At 39.0% G+C, this 7,454-nt stretch overlaps 1 pseudogene; it reads right to left on the bottom strand.

Moving 5' to 3' along the window:
* Positions 1-303: 303 nt before the first annotated feature.
* On the bottom strand, positions 304-992 carry LOC130845793 (14-3-3 protein zeta/delta-like; annotated as a pseudogene).
* Between the last annotated feature and the right edge of the window lie 6,462 nt (positions 993-7,454).

Here is a 7,454-nt window from a genome sequence, read left to right as displayed (position 1 = left end):
TTTAATTCTGGCCCTTGTCAAGCCACAGCGTACCAAAAGTACTATGCCAAGCATTAATAACTTGCATAAAAATTCCACATCCCCATATTGAGCACCTCATAATGAAAACAGATCTAAGTCCCTAAATGCTAACTGACATTTCTCTTCTAGTATTAAACATAAAAACCACATGAGAAAGAAATTCAAATAGAAGTAATATAATCCTGTCACAAAGCATAAAAAAAAACCTATCTGTTGGACAGCTTGGATGAGAATGGTCTTCTGTAAATTTTAGGATAACACAGACAAAAGTTGAAAGGTTGATTAATTTTCCCGACTTTCTCCTGCTTCAGCTTTGTCTCCTTGGGTACCTGATGTGCACAATGTCAAGTTGTCTCTCAGTCGTTGCATTATTAGTCTCCTGTCTTTGTATGACTCTTCACTTAATGTACCAAGTTCAGCAATGGTTTCATCCAAAGCTGTTTTTGAAAGAAAGCAGGCTTTCTCAGAGGAATTCAGATCTCAAAATAGAACACTGGGAAATTGAGGACCAGATCCACCTGATAGGATGAGTCCATTACATTTCCTTTTTGCTGATTTCAAAAGCTTCTTGGTATGCTTATGTCTGATCCACAGTCCCTTTCTTGTCACCAGTGGCAACCTCAGCCATGTAGTGGTAGTAGCCGCCTTTCATTTTCAAATAGAAGAGTTTGCTCTCTGCTTGAACAGCATTGGGATCAAGAACTCTTCCAAAAGAGACAGTACATCATTGTAGATGCACTCTAAGCTTGGTCTCAAATTCCTCTCTTCACAAGTCATCTGTTGTTCTGTTCAGCACCCTCTGTCTTTAATTCAATACTTGAGATGACCCTTCAAAATGGCATACAGCTTCTTACAACATTTTTATAAGTAACTGAGAGATTACCCTCCCCATTGGGTAACTCAGCTCCTTGCTCAGTTGTAGACGTCATGCAGCCTGGCATGGCATCACACCGCTCAGCCGGCTTGACCAGTTTGGCTTCTGATTCAGCTTATTTTCATTCATGACTAGATGTTTATGTCCAGAGTGGCTGGTGGAAGATGGATGGGGGCTCAGCAGTGTCTGATGTTTTGTTTTCAAAGATATTTTTATCAGATTAATGATGTTCTCATCTATTCCTGAATTATTAAGAGGTTTTCTTAAATCATGAATTTAGGTTGAGCTTTATCAAATGCTTCCCCTGCACCTCACTGAAATAAACATATTGTTTTCCTCTTTTAATATCTTAATGTGGTGAATTATAGTCAGGGATTGTTCAATCATAAGCCTGAGGAAAAGCAGTTTTATGCATTTTCTTTTTATATAATTTATTATCTTTGGTTATATGTATCCATACAAGTATAATTGTAACCAAGCAGAACCCTATGGGGCCTTCCTGGGACAGACCCCTCCCCCACATCCTGTGGTTTAGTTTCTCTCTTAAGTACTTGGATAACAGTATGTGATGCACATTTCCAGAGTTGCTTTACAGACAATAAAACCCCCACCAAAGGGAAAACATTAACTACTTGATGACCATGAGGACAGAGCCTGTAGGCCTCCTGGAGCCCAAGGATTGATAATGTTAATGCCTGTGGCACTGCCCTGTTACCTCACCACCAACCAATCAGAGAATTATGCTGATTACATAACCTCTGACTCCCCTCCCTCACCTGGCCTTTAAAAATGCTTTCCTGAGACTCGGGAATACTGCTTGAAGGGTTAGGGGAGGCGCTCTCCGTCAGGTGGGGAGGGCCTCATGATTGACGGCAGGTGCGTGGGTGCGAACTGTGCATGTGCTGGCGTCTGACTCAGCGGTCCAGGCGCCCTGGGAACTGTCGGGAGTTGGGGGCGATGTAGACCCCAACCGGCGACTGGCAGGAGGGCGAGGTGGGTTCTGGAGGCCACACCGGGCTACCAGGGTCCATATATTAAAAAAAGAGAAAGAGAGAGAGATCCCAGGGAGCTCCCACGTGCTTTCTATCACACAGTGAGAAGATGGCCGTCTGTTGAACCAGGAGCCAGCTCTCCCCAGACGCTGGCTCTGCCTGTTCCTTCGTGTTGGACTTCCCAGCCTTCAGAAATACTGAATATTCGTTTAATCCAATACTTGGACATTAGTCTGAGGCTTGGACAGTCTTCTATAAACACCTCTATCACCAGGACAAGCAACCCCAAAAGCTTGGACAACCATGAGGAAACAAAGAAACCCCATGCAGGCAAAGGAGCAGGAAAAAAACCCACAAGACAAAATAAATGAGGAGGAAATAGGAAAAATGCCTGAAAAAGAATTTAGAGTAATGATAGTAAAAATGATACAAAATCTCGATAACAAAATAGAGAAAGTACAAGAAACAGTTCCTAAGAACTCAGAAAAACAAACAGCAATGGATAACAAAATAACTGAAATTAAAAATAGTCTAGATGCTATAACCAGCAGAATGACTGAGGCAGAAGAACGAATAAGTGAGTTGGAAGATAGAATGGGAGAAATAAACGCCACAGAGCAGGAAAAAGAAAAAAAAATAAAAAGACTAGAAGACAGCCTCAGAGACCTCAGTGATAACCTTAAACGTACCAACATTCGAATTATAGGCATCCCAGAAGAAGAAGAAAACAAGAAAGGGTCTGAGAAAATATTTGAAGAGGTTATAGTGGAAAACTTCCCCAACATGGGAAAGGAAATAATTCACCAAGTCCAAGAAGCACAGAGAGTCCCATACAGAATAAACCCAAGGAGAAATACACCAAGACACCTATTAATCAAACTAATGACAATTAAACACAAAGAAAAAATATTAAAAGCAGCAAGAGAAAAGCAACAAACAACATATAAGGGAAAACCCATCAGGATAACAGCTGACCTTTCTACAGAAACTCTGCAGGCCAGAAGGGAATGGCAGGATATACTGAAAGTCCTGAAAGAGAGAAACCTACAGCCAAGAATACTCTACCCAGCAAGAATCTCATTCAGATTTGAGGGAGAAATCAAAAGCTTTCCAGAGAAGCAAAAGTTAAGAGAATTCAGCACCAACAAACCAGCCTTACATCAAGTGCTAAAGGAACGTCTCTAAGTAGGAAACACAAGAAAAGGAAAACACCTATAAATACAAACCCAAAACAATTAAGAAAATGGGAATTGGAACACACATGTCAATAATCACTTTAAATGTAAATGGATTAAATGCTCCAACCAAAAGACACAGACTGGCTGAATGGATACAAAAACAAGACCCTTCTATATGCTGCCTACAAGAAACCCACTTCAGACCAAGGGATACATATAGACTGAAAGTGAAGGGATGGAAAAAGATATTCCATGCAAATGGAAGTCAAAAGAAAGCTGGAGTAGCAATACTCATATCAGACAAATTAGACTTGAAAGTGAAGACTATTAAAAGAGACAAGGAAGGACACTACATAATGATCAAGGGATCCATCCAAGAAGAACATATCACAATGGTAAATATCTATGCCCCCAATATAGGAACATCTCAATACATAAGACAAATGCTAACAGCTATAAAAGGGGACATCGACAGTAACACAATAATAGTGGGAGACTTGAACACCCCACTTACATCAATGGACAGATCATCCAAACAGAAAATAAATAAAGACACACAAGCTTTAAATGACACATTAGACCATCTCGACTTCATTGATATTTATAGGACATTCCATCCAAAAATGACAGACTACACTTTCTTCTCAAGTGCACACGGAACATTTTCCAGGATAGATCACATCTTGGGTCACAAATCAAACCTCAGCAAATTCAAGAAAATTGAAATCATATCAAGCATCTTCTCAGACCACAACGCCATGAGACTAGATATCAACTACAGGAAAAAAACTGCAAAAAATACAAACACATGGAGGCTAAACAATTCACTCTTAAACAACCAAGGAATCACTACAGAAATCAAAGAGGAAATCAAAAAATATCTAGAAACAAATGACAACGAAAACACAACAACCCAAAACCTATGGGACGCAGCAAAAGCAGTTCTAAGAGGGAAGTTTATAGCAATACAGTCCTACCTTAAGAAACAAGAAAATGATCGAATAAACAACCTAACCTTACACCTCAAACAACTAGAGAAAGAAGAACAAAGAAACCCCAAAGTGAGCAGAAGGAAAGAAATCATAAACATCAGAGCAGAAATAAATGAAAAAGAAAGGAAAGAAACCATAAGAAAAATAAATGAAACTAAAAGCTGGTTCTTTGAGAAGATCAACAAAATTGATAAACCATTAGCCAGACTCATCAAGAAAAAAAGGGAGAAGATGCAAATCAACAGAATTAGAAATGAAAAAGGAGAAGTCACAACGGACACCTCAGAAATACAAAAGATCATGAGAGACTACTACAAGCAACTATATGCCAATCAATTGGATAACCTGGAAGAAATGGATACATTCTTAGAAAAATAGAATCTTCCAAGACTGAACCAGGAAGAAATAGAAACCATGAACAGACCAATCACAAGTACAGAAATCGAGGCAGTGATTAAAAATCTCCCAACACACAAAAGCCCAGGACCGGATGGATTCACAGGCGAATTCTAGCAAATATTTCAAGAAGAGTTAGCACCTATCCTTCTCAAACTCTTCCAAAATATTGCAGAAGGCGGAACACTCCCAAACTCATTCTACGAGGCTACCATCACCCTGATACCAAAACCAGGCAAAGATGTCACAAAAAAAGAAAACTACAGACCAATATCACTGATGAATATAGATGCAAAAATCCTCAACAAAATACTAGCTAACAGACTGCAACAGCACATTAAAAAAAATCATACACCACGATCAAGTGGGGTTTATCCCTGGGATGCAAGGATTCTTCAATATACGCAAATCAATCAATGTGATACATCATATCAACAAATTGAAGGATAAAAACCATATGATCATTTCAATAGATGCAGAAAAAGCTTTTGACAAAGTTCAACATCCATTTATGATAAAAGCTCTCCAGAAAATGGGCATAGAAGGAAATTACCTCAACATAATAAAAGCCATATATGAAAAACCAAAAGCCAACATTGTTCTCAATGGAGAAAAACTGGAAGAATTCCCTCTAAGAACAGGAACAAGACAAGGGTGTCCACTCTCACCACTGTTATTCAACATAGTTTTGGAAGTGTTAGCCACAGCAATTAGAGAAGAAAAAGAAATTAAAGGAATCCAAATTGGAAAAGAAGAAGTAAAATTGTCACTCTTTGCAGATGACATGATATTATATATAGAAAACCCTAAAGACTCTACCAGAAAACTGCTAGCACTCATTGATGAGTTTAGTAAAGTAGCAGGATACAAAATTAATGCACAGAAATCTCTTGCATTCCTATACACTAACAACGGAAGAGCAGAAAGAGAAATTAAGGAAACTCTCCCATTCACCATTGCAACCAAAAGAATAAAATACCTAGGAATAAACCTGCCTAAGGAGGCAAAAGATCTGTATACAGAAAACTTTAAGACATTGATGAAAGAAATCAAAGATGACACAAACAGATGGAGGGACATACCATGTTCTTGGATTGGAAGAATCAACATCGTGAAAATGACTGTACTACCCAAAGCAATTTACAGATTCAATGCAATCCCTATCAAATTACCAATGGCATTTTTCACAGAACTAGAGCAAGAAATCTTACGATTTGTATGGAAACGCAAAAGGCCCTGAATAGCCAAAGCAATCTTGAGAAGGAAAAATGGAGTTGGTGGAATCAGTCTTCCTGACTTCAAACTATACTACAAGGCCATAGTGATCAAGACAGTATGGTACTGGCACAAAAATAGAAAGGAAGATCAATGGAATAGAATAGAGAACTCAGAAGTAAGCCCAAACACATATGGGCACCTTATCTTTGACAAAGGAGGCACGAGTATGCAATGGAAAAAAGACAGCCTCTTCAATAAGTGGTGCTGGGAAAATTGGACAGCAACATGTAAAAGAATGAAATTAGAACACTTCCTAACACCATACACAAAAATAAACTCCAAATGGATTAAAGACCTACATGTAAGGCCAGACACTATAAAACTACGTGAGGAAAACATAGCAAGAACACTCTTTGACATACATCAAAGCAACATCCTTTTTGACCCACCTCCTAGAATCATGGAAATAAAATCAAGAATAAACGAATGGGACCTCATGAAACTTAAAAGCTTTTGCACAGCAAAAGAAACCATAAACAAGACTAAAAGGCAACCCTCAGAATGGGAAAAAATAATTGCCTATGAAACAACGGACAAAGGATTAACCTCCAAAATATACAAGCAGCTCATGCAGCTTCATACCAAAAAAGCAAATAACCCAATCCACAAATGGGCAGAAGACCTAAATAGACATTTCTCCAAAGAAGACATACAGATGGCCAACAAACACATGAAAAGATGCTCCACATCACTCATCATCAGAGAAATGCAAGTCAAAGCCACAATGAGGTATCACCTCACACCAATCAGAATGGCCATCATCACAAAGTCTGGAAACAACAAATGTTGGAGAGGGTGTGGAGAAAAGGGAACTCTCCTGCACTGTTGGTGGGACTGTAAGTTGGTACAGCCACTATGGAAAACAATTTGGAGGTTCCTTAAAAAACTACAAATAGAACTACCATATGATCCAGTCATCCCACTTCTGGGCATATACCCAAAGAAAACCATAATCCCAAAAGAAACGTGTACCATAATGTTTATTGCAGCACTATTTACAATAGCCAGGACATGGAAGCAACCTAAATGCCCATCAACAAATGAATGGATACAGAAGATGTGGCATATATATACAATGGAATATTACTCAGCTATAAAAAGGGATGAGATGGAGCTATATGTAATGAGGTGGATAGAACTACAATCTGTCATACAGAGTGAAGTAAGTCAGAAAGAGAAGGACAAATATTGTATGCTAACTCACATACACGGAATCTAAAAATGGTACTGATGAACTCAGTGACAAGAACAAGGAAGCAGATACAGAGAATGGACTGGAGAACTCGAGGTATGGGAGGGGGCGGGGGGTGAAGGGGAAACTGAGAAGAAGCGAGAGAGTAGCACAGACATATATATACTACCAACTGTAAAATAGTCAGTGGGAAGTTGTTGTATAACAAAGGGAGTCCAACTCAAGGATGGAAGATGCCTTAGAGGACTGGGGCAGGGAGGGTGGGGGGGACTCGAGGGGGGGGCGTCAAGGAAGGGAGGGAATATGGGGATATGTGTATAAAAACAGTTGATTGAACCTGGTGTACCCCCCCCAAAAAAATAATAATAAAGCTGTGGTGAAAGTAGAAAGTGATAAATGCCATACAACAGTACGAAGTGCTATTAAAATTTCAATGTTTTTGGTCAAAAACTAATGAAAATTCATATCTCCATTTTTTTAACTTGTTAATAAAGCTTGCTAGATATAATTGGCTATTTGAAGTTAGAAAGT

Source organism: Hippopotamus amphibius, chromosome 2 (genome assembly GCF_030028045.1).
Source record: "Hippopotamus amphibius kiboko isolate mHipAmp2 chromosome 2, mHipAmp2.hap2, whole genome shotgun sequence".
Classification (NCBI taxonomy): Eukaryota; Metazoa; Chordata; class Mammalia; order Artiodactyla; family Hippopotamidae; genus Hippopotamus; species Hippopotamus amphibius.
This window is presented reverse-complemented; position numbering and strand designations above follow the sequence as displayed.